Consider the following 17,854-nt stretch of genomic DNA (forward strand, 5'->3'; position numbering starts at 1 on the left):
TAAAGTAAATATACTTTTACAAGGGAAGGTTCAAAGGCAAAACCTACATTTCCTATGCAGGCTTTCACCGTAGAATTCTATCATCTTGTCGGTCGTTCTTTATATTGTTTTTTGGTCTTCATTGTCATTCATGTGGGGGATTGTTGGACTATGCTCTTTGAGCATGAGTGAATGTGAATGAAAATCATTCATATGGAGAGTTTGTGGAAATAAATGCATTTGTGGAAATAAATGTATGGAATATTTATGGATTTTTGGGTGTTTCATCTCCCAAGGTGAATTCATGAATGGAGGTTATGAGACCTTCTATTTCCTAACAACAAACTTCTCATTTCCCTAGGATATTTATGGAGGGTTTTGGAGACTCTTGATTTCCCAAGAAACTTCTCGTTTCTAGCTTGGTTATTAATGTTTAAAGCTTATCATTTACATAACTTAATTCATTAAGTTTGGGAATATGTCACTATGGCTTTTCAACTATCAAGCTAGTTAAGAGACATTGACTTCCTCTATAAATAGGGATTCCCCCATGGTGAAAATGGTTGGTGTGGTGTGTTTTCAAAGAAGAGTGTTGAGTGTGATTTAAGAGTCTTCTTAAAACGATTTGTGAGTTTTGTCAATGGTTTGAGTTTGGTTTTGAACTTGTTATCATGTTTTGAATCGTGCGGTGATAGAAGGAATGCATATGTCAAGTTCGTCGTTGCGATATACTTTGTGCTAAGTACATCGTTGTTCGTCGTTGTATCCTGGTAGACAGACGTCTGTTGATTCCTCACGCACACTGTGAAGGGGGCGAATGCGCTTTAAGGAAAACGTCTGACGTGCCTCGACGATTCTAATTCCTTACTCTTCTTGCTTACAATTCATGTTCCATTTGAGTGTATTTCGATTTTCGTGTTAATTAGTTTTTGATATATTCTTTGATTATAATCTTCTAGTTTCTCCTCATAATATCTGTTTCTCCTGGTCTATTTATCAATTTTGGCCAACAAAAACCACCCTCACATTATCACGTCCCACACCAATTACAGAAGAGAGACAAAAATCCTTCCTCAATTCAGTAACACTACCCAACACCATTGCTTGCGTGACAGGAGGGAAGCCCAGGCCATAACCAAAGACTGTCCGATCAGATGTTTCTTAATGAAGAGGCACAATAGGTTGGCGGATCACTCCCCAAGAAGGAGCCTGGCCCCTCTCCCCAATATGGTTCACCAAGCCTAGTCCAAACCCTACAAGGGCAGAGATGCTAGAGGTGGGAACCCATTCTCTGGAGAGCGAGGATAAGGGGATGAGATTTGTCTTTCTTGCCATAGTAGCACAACAAACAACAACAAAAGTGAGTGGAAGTGTTCTTTCTCGAAGTAGAAAAAAACTAACTGAATTAGAATTGTAATCAGATACGATTACATTTTTTAGAACCATTTGAATTACTTCTTGATTTTATTGGTTTTCAAAGACCCACTTCACTTGGGCCTTCTCTAAATCGCCAAAAATGGAACCCACTATCGAGTGGAATTGGATTTGCTTGCATAAATCTTGGGCTGGAGGAAATTGGGCCACTTTGGCTCGAGGCTTACAAGTGAGTGGAAGCTTGCTTGCTGAAACACGGGGTTACAGCAGTCACATCCGTTAGATTAGCCAACTCCCTATCCATCAATCGAAATTTTAAGTTGCAACTCGTACTGTGCTCTCCTTACCCTCTCCACTATGTCCTTTTTAGAATAGCAGACGGCTCCAACATCTCAAGCTTGGCACCCCCTCGGCGTCGGAGCCAAGGAAATTAATACATTTGGGATACCAAACGATGCCCTCTTTCTTGCTTTATTTATCCCAGATCTTGAACCCCTCCCTCCCCCTTACCTCCGGAGGTATATTTCACTTGGCTCCTTCTTCCAACCCCCACCATCCCCCCCCATTGTGACCAACTCCTCTGGCTCCCTTCAAGGAAACACCTCATCCTCTACCATTTCTTTCTTGGAACCACATCTACACCCCCTCCCCCCAGTCCCTTCTTTCCCCCCCCCCCCACTCTTCTTTTTGACATAGCTAGCCAGCGAGGCATCTAAGCAAAAGAGAATCAAAATCCGATTTCTTAGGGCATTTTTTTTTTTCAACTCAAAAACCCTATCAATTTGTTCTCAATTTTCATTGTCATTCTTTTTAACAATTTTAATCTTTTTGTCCAAATCAATTTTTCATTCTGACATACCAAACTTATTTTTCATTCCACAATTTATTCTAGACAAAAGTTACCAAACTAATTTCATTTTTGACTAAAAATGAATTCTTGTATTCATTTATTTTCAATAGGAAAATTTGAGAATGATAACTGATTCCAAAAACCCTGATGGGGATATGATGCCGGTATTCCTTAGTGGAAGTTCATAATATCATATGTGTAGTTATCGCAAAAACAAGAAACACATCTCTTATGAGAAGTAATTGAAAATAACATAATAATAATTGTGCATGGTTACACAAAAATACTCAGATCAAGATAATGGGTGTGATACTTAAGCTTTATTGTCATCACCATTGCTATTGCCTACCATCAGCAATGGTGAGTCACTTGCAGATGGGTTTCCAGAAGTTGCCAAGGGAGGAACCTATTGGCAATTTGCCACGCAATCCTCCTTTTTTTCCCAACATTTTTTATTCTCAGGCATACAACACCAACAATATTTTATGCATTCGAACCTTGCCCATCCTCCATTGATGCACTTAGAAACTTGTATTTTATTAGAGGACCAATTGGGCTTAATATCTCCGGTGGTGCTGGTTGCATTGGTGCTGTCGAGATAAAGTGCAAGCAGCATTGCCAAGACAAGCATTGAGGAAAGAGCTAAGCCTTTTGAGTTGAAACCTGCCATAGCTAGGAATAATATATGATTGATCAATGATTGCTAGCTGCTTGCCAAGGAGATCATATGGCCAAGAACAAGACCATGAAGCTTATATAATAGTGTCTTCGATCACATGGAGAATGACAGTTGGCAATGCTCAATGGGGAGGGTTTTAAGGGAGGTGGGGTCCCACTAAGCTAGGTAGCTTTTGAGATATCCTAGCGGATGGTTGTAAATAGGGAAGCCCGGTCATGCCCAAGTTGTCAACTCCTTATTTTTAACTCAATTTCTAACGGTTGTCCCCCGTCCGTCTTTTGGTTGTTATTTAACAACCATTGTAATTTAATTAGATTGGCTACGCACGTATGTTGAAACTTGTTGAGGAATCTATAAAAACACTTGAACGGTTGTTGTAAACACAATACTTCTTCAGAGCTTAAACTCTAAGTGGATCTTCAAAAGGAAAATGAAGACTGATGGAACCATTGATAAGTATAAGGCTAGACTTGTAATAAAGGGTTACAAGCAACGCGAAGGTCATGACTAGTTTGATACTTATTCTCCTGTGACAAGGATAACATCTATAAGGATGACATTAGCAATTGCTGCCTTGCGAGGTCTAGAAATCCATCAAATGGACGTGAAGACGGCCTTTCTCAATGGAGATCTTGAGGAAGAAATATACATGGAAAACCCGAGGGTTGTATTTCTCCCAAACAAGAAAAGAAAGTGTGTAAGTTGGTGAAGTCCTTGTATGGACTCAAACAAGCACCAAAACAAGTGGCACACAAAATTTGACAATCTTATGATGTCAAATGGCTTTAAGATCAATGAGTGTGACAAGTGTGTCTATATTAAGACCATGGATAATGGATATGTCATTCTTTGTCTATATGTACATGACATATTAATTGTTGGTAGCAATGCACAAATGATCAATTCTACCAAAAACATGTTAAATTCAAGATTTGACATGAAAGAGATGGGATTGGCTGATGTAATTTTGGGAATAAAAATTCATCAAACATTTGATGGTCTCCTATTGAGTCAGTCACACTATGTGGACAAGATGCTTGAAAAGTTTAATAAGGGCGATTCTGGTGTGTCCAGAACTCCAATTGATTTGAATCAATATTTGACCAAGAATCGAGGAGACGTTGTATCTCAAGTTGAATACGCTAGAATAATAGGTAGCCTGATGTACCTAATGAGTTGTACACGGCCTGATATTGCCTATGTTGTGAGCAGATTAGGTAGATTCACTAGTAAACCAGGAGCTAGTCATTGGAAAGCTATTGTTAGGGTACAAAAATACTTAAGGCATACTCATAATTATGGATTGCACTATATTAGAGAGCCTGCAGTATTAGAAGGATACTCAGATGCAAGTTGGATATGTGATATACAAGAATCTAAAGCTACTAGCGGGTATGTATTCACTATAGGAGGACCAGTTGTCTCGTGGAAATCCTCTAAATAAACAGTAATAACCAGATCCACAATGGAATCTGAGTTTGTAGCCTTAGATAAATGTGGAGAAGTGGCCGAATGGCTACGGAACTTCTTAGAGGATATTCTAGAATGGCCAAAGCCTATGCCTGCTATATGTATACATTGTGATAGCCAAGCAGCTATTGGAAGAGCACTAAATGTGATGTATAATGGTAAGTCAAGACACATACATCGTCGACATAATACCATTAGACACTTGATCTCGACTGGAGTCATAACAATTGATTATGTAAGGTTAAAAGAAAATCTTGCGGATCCGCTAACCAAAGGGTTGAATAGATATCAAGTTGAACAATCATCAAAGGGAATGGTACTTAACCCCATGAATGCATCGATTCATTACAGTGGAAACCTAACCTAGTTGACTGGGGATCCCAAGATTTAGGTTCAATAGGACAACTAAACTGTAACGACCAGGTGAAATCACTGTGGGGGTTAATCCTCTACCCATTCCTATGATGAAAACAATGATACCCGTAAGGAATAGGTTAAGCTTATCCTATTAATGATTCTTATGCGTTTGACAAACGATGGTTCCAAGCAGAGTAATACGGGTTACTCTTAAGTAAGAAATCACCTATGTGAGAGAGAAGAGGGGCCGCTTGAAAGGAGAATTGTGAAGGCTCAATTCTCTAGAGAATATTGAAGGCTCAATTCTCTAGAAACTCTCATGGAGACCGGGACGATGTCCATGGCCAAAATGGACATAACTCGGGGAATGTCCGTGTGGAGTATATCATCATTTACACAGATGGCAGAACAATTTAAGGACATCGCGTCTACTGATCAACCAGTAAAGTAAATATACTTTTACAAGGGAAGGTTCAAAGGCAAAACCTACATTTCCTATGCAGGCTTTCACCGTAGAATTCTATCATCTTGTCGGTCGTTCTTTATATTGTTTTTTGGTCTTCATTGTCATTCATGTGGGGGATTGTTGGACTATGCTCTTTGAGCATGAGTGAATGTGAATGAAAATCATTCATATGGAGAGTTTGTGGAAATAAATGCATTTGTGGAAATAAATGTATGGAATATTTATGGATTTTTGGGTGTTTCATCTCCCAAGGTGAATTCATGAATGGAGGTTATGAGACCTTCTATTTCCTAACAACAAACTTCTCATTTCCCTAGGATATTTATGGAGGGTTTTGGAGACTCTTGATTTCCCAAGAAACTTCTCGTTTCTAGCTTGGTTATTAATGTTTAAAGCTTATCATTTACATAACTTAATTCATTAAGTTTGGGAATATGTCACTATGGCTTTTCAACTATCAAGCTAGTTAAGAGACATTGACTTCCTCTATAAATAGGGATTCCCCCATGGTGAAAATGGTTGGTGTGGTGTGTTTTCAAAGAAGAGTGTTGAGTGTGATTTAAGAGTCTTCTTAAAACGATTTGTGAGTTTTGTCAATGGTTTGAGTTTGGTTTTGAACTTGTTATCATGTTTTGAATCGTGCGGTGATAGAAGGAATGCATATGTCAAGTTCGTCGTTGCGATATACTTTGTGCTAAGTACATCGTTGTTCGTCGTTGTATCCTGGTAGACAGACGTCTGTTGATTCCTCACGCACACTGTGAAGGGGGCGAATCTGCTTTAAGGAAAACGTCTGACGTGCCTCGACGATTCTAATTCCTTACTCTTCTTGCTTACAATTCATGTTCCATTTGAGTGTATTTCGATTTTCGTGTTAATTAGTTTTTGATATATTCTTTGATTATAATCTTCTAGTTTCTCCTCATAATATCTGTTTCTCCCGGGTCTATTTATCAATTTTGGCCAACAAAAACCACCCTCACATTATCACGTCCCACACCAATTACAGAAGAGAGACAAAAATCCTTCCTCAATTCAGTAACACTACCCAACACCATTGCTTGCGTGACAGGAGGGAAGCCCAGGCCATAACCAAAGACTGTCCGATCAGATGTTTCTTAATGAAGAGGCACAATAGGTTGGCGGATCACTCCCCAAGAAGGAGCCTGGCCCCTCTCCCCAATATGGTTCACCAAGCCTAGTCCAAACCCTACAAGGGCAGAGATGCTAGAGGTGGGAACCCATTCTCTGGAGAGCGAGGATAAGGGGATGAGATTTGTCTTTCTTGCCATAGTAGCACAACAAACAACAACAAAAGTGAGTGGAAGTGTTCTTTCTCGAAGTAGAAAAAAACCTAACTGAATTAGAATTGTAATCAGATACGATTACATTTTTTAGAACCATTTGAATTACTTCTTGATTTTATTGGTTTTCAAAGACCCACTTCACTTGGGCCTTCTCTAAATCGCCAAAAATGGAACCCACTATCGAGTGGAATTGGATTTGCTTGCATAAATCTTGGGCTGGAGGAAATTGGGCCACTTTGGCTCGAGGCTTACAAGTGAGTGGAAGCTTGCTTGCTGAAACACGGGGTTACAGCAGTCACATCCGTTAGATTAGCCAACTCCCTATCCATCAATCGAAAATTTAAGTTGCAACTCGTACTGTGCTCTCCTTACCCTCTCCACTATGTCCTTTTTAGAATAGCAGACGGCTCCAACATCTCAAGCTTGGCACCCCCTCGGCGTCGGAGCCAAGGAAATTAATACATTAGGGATACCAAACGATGCCCTCTTTCTTGCTTTATTTATCCCAGATCTTGAACCCCTCCCTCCCCCTTACCTCCGGAGGTATATTTCACTTGGCTCCTTCTTCCAACCCCCACCATCCCCCCCCCCATTGTGACCAACTCCTCTGGCTCCCTTCAAGGAAAACCTCATCCTCTACCATTTCTTTCTTGGAACCACATCTACACCCCCTCCCCCCCAGTCCCTTCTTTCCCCCCCCCCTCTTCTTTTTGACATAGCTAGCCAGCGAGGCATCTAAGCAAAAGAGAATCAAAATCCGATTTCTTAGTGCCTTTTTTTTTTTCCAACTCAAAAACCCTATCAATTTGTTCTCAATTTTCATTGTCATTCTTTTTAACAATTTTAATCTTTTTGTCCAAATCAATTTTTCATTCTGACATACCAAACTTATTTTTCATTCCACAATTTATTCTAGACAAAAGTTACCAAACTAATTTCATTTTTGACTAAAAATGAATTCTTGTATTCATTTATTTTCAATAGGAAAATTTGAGAATGATAACTGATTCCAAAAACCCTGATGGGGATATGATGCCGGTATTCCTTAGTGGAAGTTCATAATATCATATGTGTAGTTATCGCAAAAACAAGAAACACATCTCTTATGAGAAGTAATTGAAAATAACATAATAATAATTGTGCATGGTTACACAAAAATACTCAGATCAAGATAATGGGTGTGATACTTAAGCTTTATTGTCATCACCATTGCTATTGCCTACCATCAGCAATGGTGAGTCACTTGCAGATGGGTTTCCAGAAGTTGCCAAGGGAGGAACCTATTGGCAATTTGCCACGCAATCCTCCTTTTTTTCCCAACATTTTTTATTCTCAGGCATACAACACCAACAATATTTTATGCATTCGAACCTTGCCCATCCTCCATTGATGCACTTAGAAACTTGTATTTTATTAGAGGACCAATTGGGCTTAATATCTCCGGTGGTGCTGGTTGCATTGGTGCTGTCGAGATAAAGTGCAAGCAGCATTGCCAAGACAAGCATTGAGGAAAGAGCTAAGCCTTTTGAGTTGAAACCTGCCATAGCTAGGAATAATATATGATTGATCAATGATTGCTAGCTGCTTGCCAAGGAGATCATATGGCCAAGAACAAGACCATGAAGCTTATATAATAGTGTCTTCGATCACATGGAGAATGACAGTTGGCAATGCTCAATGGGGAGGGTTTTAAGGGAGGTGGGGTCCCACTAAGCTAGGTAGCTTTTGAGATATCCTAGCGGATGGTTGTAAATAGGGTAGCCCGGTCATGCCCAAGTTGTCAACTCCTTATTTTTAACTCAATTTCTAACGGTTGTCCCCCGTCCGTCTTTTGGTTGTTATTTAACAACCATTGTAATTTAATTAGATTGGCTACGCACGTATGTTGAAACTTGTTGAGGAATCTATAAAAACACTTGAACGGTTGTTGTAAACACAATACTTCTTCAGAGCTTAAACTCTAAGTGGATCTTCAAAAGGAAAATGAAGACTGATGGAACCATTGATAAGTATAAGGCTAGACTTGTAATAAAGGGTTACAAGCAACGCGAAGGTCATGACTAGTTTGATACTTATTCTCCTGTGACAAGGATAACATCTATAAGGATGACATTAGCAATTGCTGCCTTGCGAGGTCTAGAAATCCATCAAATGGACGTGAAGACGGCCTTTCTCAATGGAGATCTTGAGGAAGAAATATACATGGAAAACCCGAGGGTTGTATTTCTCCCAAACAAGAAAAGAAAGTGTGTAAGTTGGTGAAGTCCTTGTATGGACTCAAACAAGCACCAAAACAGTGGCACACAAAATTTGACAATCTTATGATGTCAAATGGCTTTAAGATCAATGAGTGTGACAAGTGTGTCTATATTAAGACCATGGATAATGGATATGTCATTCTTTGTCTATATGTACATGACATATTAATTGTTGGTAGCAATGCACAAATGATCAATTCTACCAAAAACATGTTAAATTCAAGATTTGACATGAAAGAGATGGGATTGGCTGATGTAATTTTGGGAATAAAAATTCATCAAACATTTGATGGTCTCCTATTGAGTCAGTCACACTATGTGGACAAGATGCTTGAAAAGTTTAATAAGGGCGATTCTGGTGTGTCCAGAACTCCAATTGATTTGAATCAATATTTGACCAAGAATCGAGGAGACGTTGTATCTCAAGTTGAATACGCTAGAATAATAGGTAGCCTGATGTACCTAATGAGTTGTACACGGCCTGATATTGCCTATGTTGTGAGCAGATTAGGTAGATTCACTAGTAAACCAGGAGCTAGTCATTGGAAAGCTATTGTTAGGGTACAAAAATACTTAAGGCATACTCATAATTATGGATTGCACTATATTAGAGAGCCTGCAGTATTAGAAGGATACTCAGATGCAAGTTGGATATGTGATATACAAGAATCTAAAGCTACTAGCGGGTATGTATTCACTATAGGAGGACCAGTTGTCTCGTGGAAATCCTCTAAATAAACAGTAATAACCAGATCCACAATGGAATCTGAGTTTGTAGCCTTAGATAAATGTGGAGAAGTGGCCGAATGGCTACGGAACTTCTTAGAGGATATTCTAGAATGGCCAAAGCCTATGCCTGCTATATGTATACATTGTGATAGCCAAGCAGCTATTGGAAGAGCACTAAATGTGATGTATAATGGTAAGTCAAGACACATACATCGTCGACATAATACCATTAGACACTTGATCTCGACTGGAGTCATAACAATTGATTATGTAAGGTTAAAAGAAAATCTTGCGGATCCGCTAACCAAAGGGTTGAATAGATATCAAGTTGAACAATCATCAAAGGGAATGGTACTTAACCCCATGAATGCATCGATTCATTACAGTGGAAACCTAACCTAGTTGACTGGGGATCCCAAGATTTAGGTTCAATAGGACAACTAAACTCAGAAACGACCAGGTGAAATCACCGTGGGGGTTAATCCTCTACCCATTCCTATGATGAAAACAATGATACCCGTAAGGAATAGGTTAAGCTTATCCTATTAATGATTCTTATGCGTTTGACAAACGATGGTTCCAAGCAGAGTAATACGGGTTACTCTTAAGTAAGAAATCACCTATGTGAGAGAGAAGAGGGGCCGCTTGAAAGGAGAATTGTGAAGGCTCAATTCTCTAGAGAATATTGAAGGCTCAATTCTCTAGAAACTCTCGCAGAACCAGGACGATGTCCATGGCCAAAATGGACATAACTCAGGGGAATGTCTGTGTGGAGTATATCATCATTTACACGAGATGGCGAGAACAATTTAAGGACATCGCGTCTCTCGATCAACCAATAAAGTAAATATACTTTTACAAGGGAAGGTTCAAAGGCAAAACCTACATTTCCTATGCAGGCTTTCACCGTAGAATTCTATCATCTTGTCGGTCGTTCTTTATATTGTTTTTTGGTCTTCATTGTCATTCATGTGGGGGATTGTTGGACTATGCTCTTTGAGCATGAGTGAATGTGAATGAAAATCATTCATATGGAGAGTTTGTGGAAATAAATGCATTTGTGGAAATAAATGTATGGAATATTTATGGATTTTTGGGTGTTTCATCTCCCAAGGTGAATTCATGAATGGAGGTTATGAGACCTTCTATTTCCTAACAACAAACTTCTCATTTCCCTAGGATATTTATGGAGGGTTTTGGAGACTCTTGATTTCCCAAGAAACTTCTCGTTTCTAGCTTGGTTATTAATGTTTAAAGCTTATCATTTACATAACTTAATTCATTAAGTTTGGGAATATGTCACTATGGCTTTTCAACTATCAAGCTAGTTAAGAGACATTGACTTCCTCTATAAATAGGGATTCCCCCATGGTGAAAATGGTTGGTGTGGTGTGTTTTCAAAGAAGAGTGTTGAGTGTGATTTAAGAGTCTTCTTAAAACGATTTGTGAGTTTTGTCAATGGTTTGAGTTTGGTTTTGAACTTGTTATCATGTTTTGAATCGTGCGGTGATAGAAGGAATGCATATGTCAAGTTCGTCGTTGCGATATACTTTGTGCTAAGTACATCGTTGTTCGTCGTTGTATCCTGGTAGACAGACGTCTGTTGATTCCTCACGCACACTGTGAAGGGGGCGAATCTGCTTTAAGGAAAACGTCTGACGTGCCTCGACGATTCTAATTCCTTACTCTTCTTGCTTACAATTCATGTTCCATTTGAGTGTATTTCGATTTTCGTGTTAATTAGTTTTTGATATATTCTTTGATTATAATCTTCTAGTTTCTCCTCATAATATCTGTTTCTCCTGGTCTATTTATCAATTTTGGCCAACAAAAACCACCCTCACATTATCACGTCCCACACCAATTACAGAAGAGAGACAAAAATCCTTCCTCAATTCAGTAACACTACCCAACACCATTGCTTGCGTGACAGGAGGGAAGCCCAGGCCATAACCAAAGACTGTCCGATCAGATGTTTCTTAATGAAGAGGCACAATAGGTTGGCGGATCACTCCCCAAGAAGGAGCACTGGCCCCTCTCCCCAATATGGTTCACCAAGCCTAGTCCAAACCCTACAAGGGCAGAGAGATGCTAGAGGTGGGAACCCATTCTTTGGAGAGCGAGGATAAGGGGATGAGATTTGTCTTTCTTGCCATAGTAGCACAACAAACAACAACAAAAGTGAGTGGAAGTGTTCTTTCTCGAAGTAGAAAAAAACTAATCGAATTAGAATTGTAATCGATACGATTACATTTTTTAGAACCATTTGAATTACTTCTTGATTTTATTGGTTTTCAAAGACCCACTTCACTTGGGCCTTCTCTAAATCGCCAAAAATGGAACCCACTATCGAGTGGAATTGGATTTGCTTGCATAAATCTTGGGCTGGAGGAAATTGGGCCACTTTGGCTCGAGGCTTACAAGTGAGTGGAAGCTTGCTTGCTGAAACACGGGGTTACAGCAGTCACATCCGTTAGATTAGCCAACTCCCTATCCATCAATCGAAAATTTAAGTTGCAACTCGTACTGTGCTCTCCTTACCCTCTCCACTATGTCCTTTTTAGAATAGCAGACGGCTCCAACATCTCAAGCTTGGCACCCCCTCGGCGTCGGAGCCAAGGAAATTAATACATTAGGGATACCAAACGATGCCCTCTTTCTTGCTTTATTTATCCCAGATCTTGAACCCCTCCCTCCCCCTTACCTCCGGAGGTATATTTCACTTGGCTCCTTCTTCCACCCCCACCATCCCCCCCCCCCCATTGTGACCAACTCCTCTGGCTCCCTTCTGGAAACACCTCATCCTCTACCATTTCTTTCTTGGAACCACATCTACACCCCCTCCCCCCAGTCCCTTCTTTCCCCCCCCCCCTTCTTTTTGACATAGCTAGCCAGCGAGGCATCTAAGCAAAAGAGAATCAAAATCCGATTTCTTAGTGCCTTTTTTTTTTCCAACTCAAAAACCCTATCAATTTGTTCTCAATTTTCATTGTCATTCTTTTTAAAAATTTTAATCTTTTTGTCCAAATCAATTTTTCATTCTGACATACCAAACTTATTTTTCATTCCACAATTTATTCTAGACAAAAGTTACCAAACTAATTTCATTTTTGACTAAAAATGAATTCTTGTATTCATTTATTTTCAATAGGAAAATTTGAGAATGATAACTGATTCCAAAAACCCTGATGGGGATATGATGCCGGTATTCCTTAGTGGAAGTTCATAATATCATATGTGTAGTTATCGCAAAAACAAGAAACACATCTCTTATGAGAAGTAATTGAAAATAACATAATAATAATTGTGCATGGTTACACAAAAATACTCGAGATCAAAATAATGGGTGTGATACTTAAGCTTTATTGTCATCACCATTGCTATTGCCTACCATCAGCAATGGTGAGTCACTTGCAGATGGGTTTCCGAAGTTGCCAAGGGGGGAACCTATTGGCAATTTGCCACGCAATCCTCCTTTTTTTCCCAACATTTTTTATTCTCAGGCATACAACACCAACAATATTTTATGCATTCGAACCTTGCCCATCCTCCATTGATGCACTTAGAAACTTGTATTTTATTAGAGGACCAGTTGGGCTTAATATCTCCGGTGGTGCTGGTTGCATTGGTGCTGTCGAGATAAAGTGCAAGCAGCATTGCCAAGACAAGCATTGAGGAAAGAGCTAAGCCTTTTGAGTTGAAACCTGCCATAGCTAGGAATAATATATGATTGATCAATGATTGCTAGCTGCTTGCCAAGGAGATCATATGGCCAAGAACAAGACCATGAAGCTTATATAATAGTGTCTTCGATCACATGGAGAATGACAGTTGGTAATGCTCAATGGGGAGGGTTTTAAGGGAGGTGGGGTCCCACTAAGCTAGGTAGGTTTTGAGATATCCTAGCGGATGGTTGTAAATAGGAAGCCCGGTCATGCCCAAGTTGTCAACTCCTTATTTTTAACTCAATTTCTAACGGTTGTCCCCCGTCCGTCTTTTGGTTGTTATTTAACAACCATTGTAATTTAATTAGATTGGCTACGCACGTATGTTGAAACTTGTTGAGGAATCTATAAAAACACTTGAACGGTTGTTGTAAACACAATACTTCTTTAGAGCTTAGATGTACCAGAGGTACTTTCTTTAAGGTATTTAGACACCCCAAATCATGCAATATGGGTTCTAATTGTGTCTTCACCCCAAGAGTCATCACAAACTTCTAAGGTTGCACCCCAGAAAGGTTACTTAAGGTGTAATCAGGTTATGTTCACAAGGTGTAATCAGGTTATGTTCACTACTTAACAGAATAACAACAAGGATAGAGAGAAAGAAAGAGGAGGAGGAAATTTAGTGTAAAGAATGAACTCAAAAATAGGTTTATATAGAGCTCCAAAGGTTGTGGGTGAAAGGGTACCTATTAAGCTCAACTCCCTATGGGAAGGTACCTATCTAACTGACCTCCCTAAAGGAAAATGCATCTTTAATGGTATCTCCACGTTTTCACCCAGTGGGCTTTCCGGATTAGGACCCACAATAAAATGGGCCTTTCAGATCAAGGCCTATGACCCACGACCCAAGTCCCAAGTCATATAGAATTATTAATATTAATTAATATATATCTATACAACCATGGCCGAGTCACAACAGAGTTTAAACTTGGTTCGCGTCACATAGGGTTCGATCCTTAACCCCAAAGTAATATTACATAGGTCCTTACTATTAGATGACTTGTAACCAAAAGGCAAAAATTTTCAAGGGCCTATTTGGTTACATGAATCTAGATATTTGAAATCTCTAGATTCACAAATGGGAGATTTATACCTATTTGGTTGTGTGAATCCCTAGATTCTTGAAATCTATTGAATCACTTTTTTACACTAAAAACGTGAATCTGTAGATTTATGGGTATGAGATGAAATCTCTTGATTTCACCCCTATTATAAAATAACTAAACATTTGAACCCTGACTTTATAGATATTTTTTCACAATGAATCTATAGATTTCATTTCAAAGATTCAGGCTAACCAAACAATAAGTTTTATGAACCATGATTCCATAAATCTGAAATCTATAGATTTGTGAAATCTCCAGACTCATGTAACCAAATAGACCCTAAATAAATCTGATACCATATCCAGTAGTAATATATTAAATATAATATGATTTTTATTTATTTGTTAAAGGCTATAACAAATGATTGTAAAATAAATTGAAATTGAAGCATCTGAAAAAGAAAAAAATCATGAAAATGCACTTGAAATCCATTTGGGTGGTTAGGGTTCCTGGCCCAGGAACGAGGCCCAATGGTTACCCAAAAAAGAAAAAGGAAAAAAAGAGGAACGAGCTCCAACAATCTTTCAATATGAGAAAAAAAAAATGAAGAAAGGCTTAAAAATTTTAAGTGCTAGAATGTTTGAGAAATCTGGAAAAGCATCATAGAAGCAAAAGGAAAATTAGGGTTCACATCCTCTTCGCCCATTAATATAGGTTTGAGTCATCCAACAGCTAAGTGATTCTTGAGACAAGATTCGTGCTCACATCCAAGGTTGTTGGATGGCCGCTATATTAATGGCTGCAGAGGATGTGAACCTGGAAAACTCTGGAAAGTTCAAAGTTATCCTTCCTCTATTTTATAAATGCAGGACTGATGTCGTCCATCCACACAACGTCTAGAATTCAAATGCAAAGAATCAAGCAATTTGCGAAGAAATCTCTCTTATTCATTTCAACCCATTACCAAAGCTTAAGTCTTAGATAGCGACGTTGCTCATCCCAAGCATCTTTGGTGGCCGGTGAACTTTCTCAAATCCATTTTCAATGGATATCTTGGATCCATTCAGCAACTTTTCCTTCTCAACTTCCCCATCGGTTCCTCGTCTCAATACTCCAACGAAACAGGTGCGTTGCCAAAGCTTGAATTGATTGGAAGGAGACCCTAGAAACCCATGTCTCAAGGCTGACCTACTTGGGATCAAGAAGGAAGAAGTGAAGGTTGAAGTGGAAAAATGTACGGTTCTTTAGATCAATGGAGAGAGGAGCAAGGAGTAGGAAGAGAAGAATGAGCAGTGGCACCGTGTTTAGCATAGCAGTGGTTAACTCCTACGTAGGTTCAGGTTGCTTGCAAATGCGAAGCTTGATCACGTGAAGCCTTCCATGGAGAATGTAGTTTTGACTGTCACGGTGCCGAAAGAAGAAGTGAAGAAATTAGGGGTGAAGAAAATTGAAATCTTTGCCTATATGCTCTCGTTCCTTTACACCTGTGGTTTCAAATATGGTGTTTGGATTTTTAGAAATGTCCCTGTTGTAATTTTGAGTTCACGCATGGTAGAGTTTGTGTTGATCCATTGGTTGAGATTGCATGTGTTGTCATTGTTGGAAACCAACATATAGTGTGTCATCCTAAGTGTCATACCCCACCTAACAGGATCTGGTCATATCCGAATACCCGTGGTGGTGATGCACTACAGGACCATGGTTCAGTGCCAAATCCATACAATCATATGACATAGCATAATCAAATGACAAGAATAAATCAAAGATCAATATTTGAAGTTATAAAAGCTAAATTATCAAATGAAGTTATAGTCATCCATTAACATAGGTCAAAATCATTATCTAAAATTAATCAAATCTAATCATCAGAGTTTAAAAGAATGAATTGTTTGTAGTGAATTTATATGTTCTCCGATAGAAAGTGACTCAGACCCTCTTTATAAGATTAAAGGTGAAGATATAACATAAAGCTACGAGGGACACTATCGTATCCAAAGACATTGCAAGATCTCCACTAGTACCCAACTCCATAGGAGCAATCCGGGCATGGGCATAAAGCTTCATGCGAGTACACCTCCTCGCAAGTCTCTCCCTCAAAATATTTTGTCAATGACGGATCCTCCATTTGAATGGAATCCTCATAACCTTTAGCAAGATCTAAAAGAACATACACATAAAATGAATGAGTTCGACAGAACTTAGTGAGGTCAACTCAACTACATATCAAGCATCCATTCACAATTTCCCGCACCAAACATATGTGATTTATAATAATAATATGAATAGTTAATGAATATAAGATCATGCTTCTAACTCGCTCATAAAGTCTCTATGGTAGACATGCATTAAGCTATACACCAACCTCCTCTGGGCAGTCTTAATCACTCTCCCTCAACAAGAGACATCTATTGGGTTCTCTGTGGTTATTGGGTCAAGTCACATCAATCCATGGTTGGGGATATAGGTCACCACTCTCTTACATCACCATTTGGCTTGAGAATTGGTGTGTGTTAAGGACAACTTTAGGCCTAATGCATGGTCAGTACTACATATGATCCGGATATCATTCCTCAACGGGAGGTATCTGTTGGGCCGATATCCTTATCCACCTAGAAATGGTTAAGTGTTTTCCTTTCCTTTTCAAGTTAATAAAGCTCTTCAAAATCCCAAAAAATTCACCAGAGTGTGCAATTAGGCCCAAAGTATCCCTAGTTACATAAGAAAATGAGTGAGTAACAATTGGGAATCACTCGGGGTTCAGAAGAGGGGCCAAAACACACATACCGAATATGGCTAGTTAAATAGGTTGATAGGGCCTGTTGCATAGGCTTGTAGGGCTGGTTGAATGGCCGGTCAACCTCCCGCTAGACTGGTAATGAGCAAAATTTTCAGATTTTGGCTCCGATTCAAATCACTACAAAGAAGGACTTTGAGTCTTCAAATTAATAGTACTAGGGTCCCCAAACTTCCATCCAATCATCCCAATTAGGCCTCAAATGAAAAGTACCAATTTCGGCTCTCTGTGTGTCCTTGCAGGCGTCTCAGAGAGATTTAAATCGGTTTTGGATGCAAGGATTTTCATAACCTACTCTTAAAAACGTTGGAGACACAAAGAGGAACGAGGGGGAGTATTTAATACAACCTAACAACTCCAACAACTAAAACCTATCATTCATTGATAATAAATACCATCAAAACTATGTTAGAGAAGAGGGTCTTCAAGAACACTCACCTTTCTAAGCGTTATAGTGACGATCTGAGCTTCAATGAGTCACCACACGTGAAGGGATCACCGAACTTTATTGGGTTTCTACTCTCCAAGGTCTACAACACCTCTCTGGCATAAATATTACGTTTATGAGGAGTGAAAACATAAAATAGGGTTTTTAAAACCTGTTTTTCCAATTTCACCCCTGACTGTGCAAGGGGCAGTCGGCCTTGCCCGGTCAACCTGCCTCGGTCAACCGGTCCTTGAATGCCCCTCATCCGGAGTCTGAATCCGGGGATTCCCAATTGGTTAGAAAGGTCTTTCTAGGGCCTATACTTTGGTATACTCACCTTGAAATTTGAGTCTTCTTCCATCAGTTTCCGGATGTTCCAAAATCTCCTCT

General features: G+C 39.3%; 3 pseudogenes; all 3 read left to right on the plus strand.

Annotated features, from left to right (window-relative positions):
* The first annotated feature begins 3,708 nt into the window (after window positions 1-3,708).
* On the plus strand, window positions 3,709-4,326 carry LOC149002012 (secreted RxLR effector protein 161 pseudogene; annotated as a pseudogene).
* Window positions 4,327-8,860: 4,534 nt separating this feature from the next.
* Window positions 8,861-9,478, plus strand: LOC149002013 (secreted RxLR effector protein 161 pseudogene; annotated as a pseudogene).
* A 21-nt stretch (window positions 9,479-9,499) lies between these two features.
* LOC149002014 (18.1 kDa class I heat shock protein pseudogene) lies at window positions 9,500-15,860 on the plus strand (annotated as a pseudogene).
* Window positions 15,861-17,854: the final 1,994 nt, after the last annotated feature.

Source organism: Hakea prostrata, chromosome 10 (genome assembly GCF_041222555.1).
Source record: "Hakea prostrata isolate BN-2017 chromosome 10, UWA_Hpros_2, whole genome shotgun sequence".
NCBI lineage: Eukaryota > Viridiplantae > Streptophyta > Magnoliopsida > Proteales > Proteaceae > Hakea > Hakea prostrata.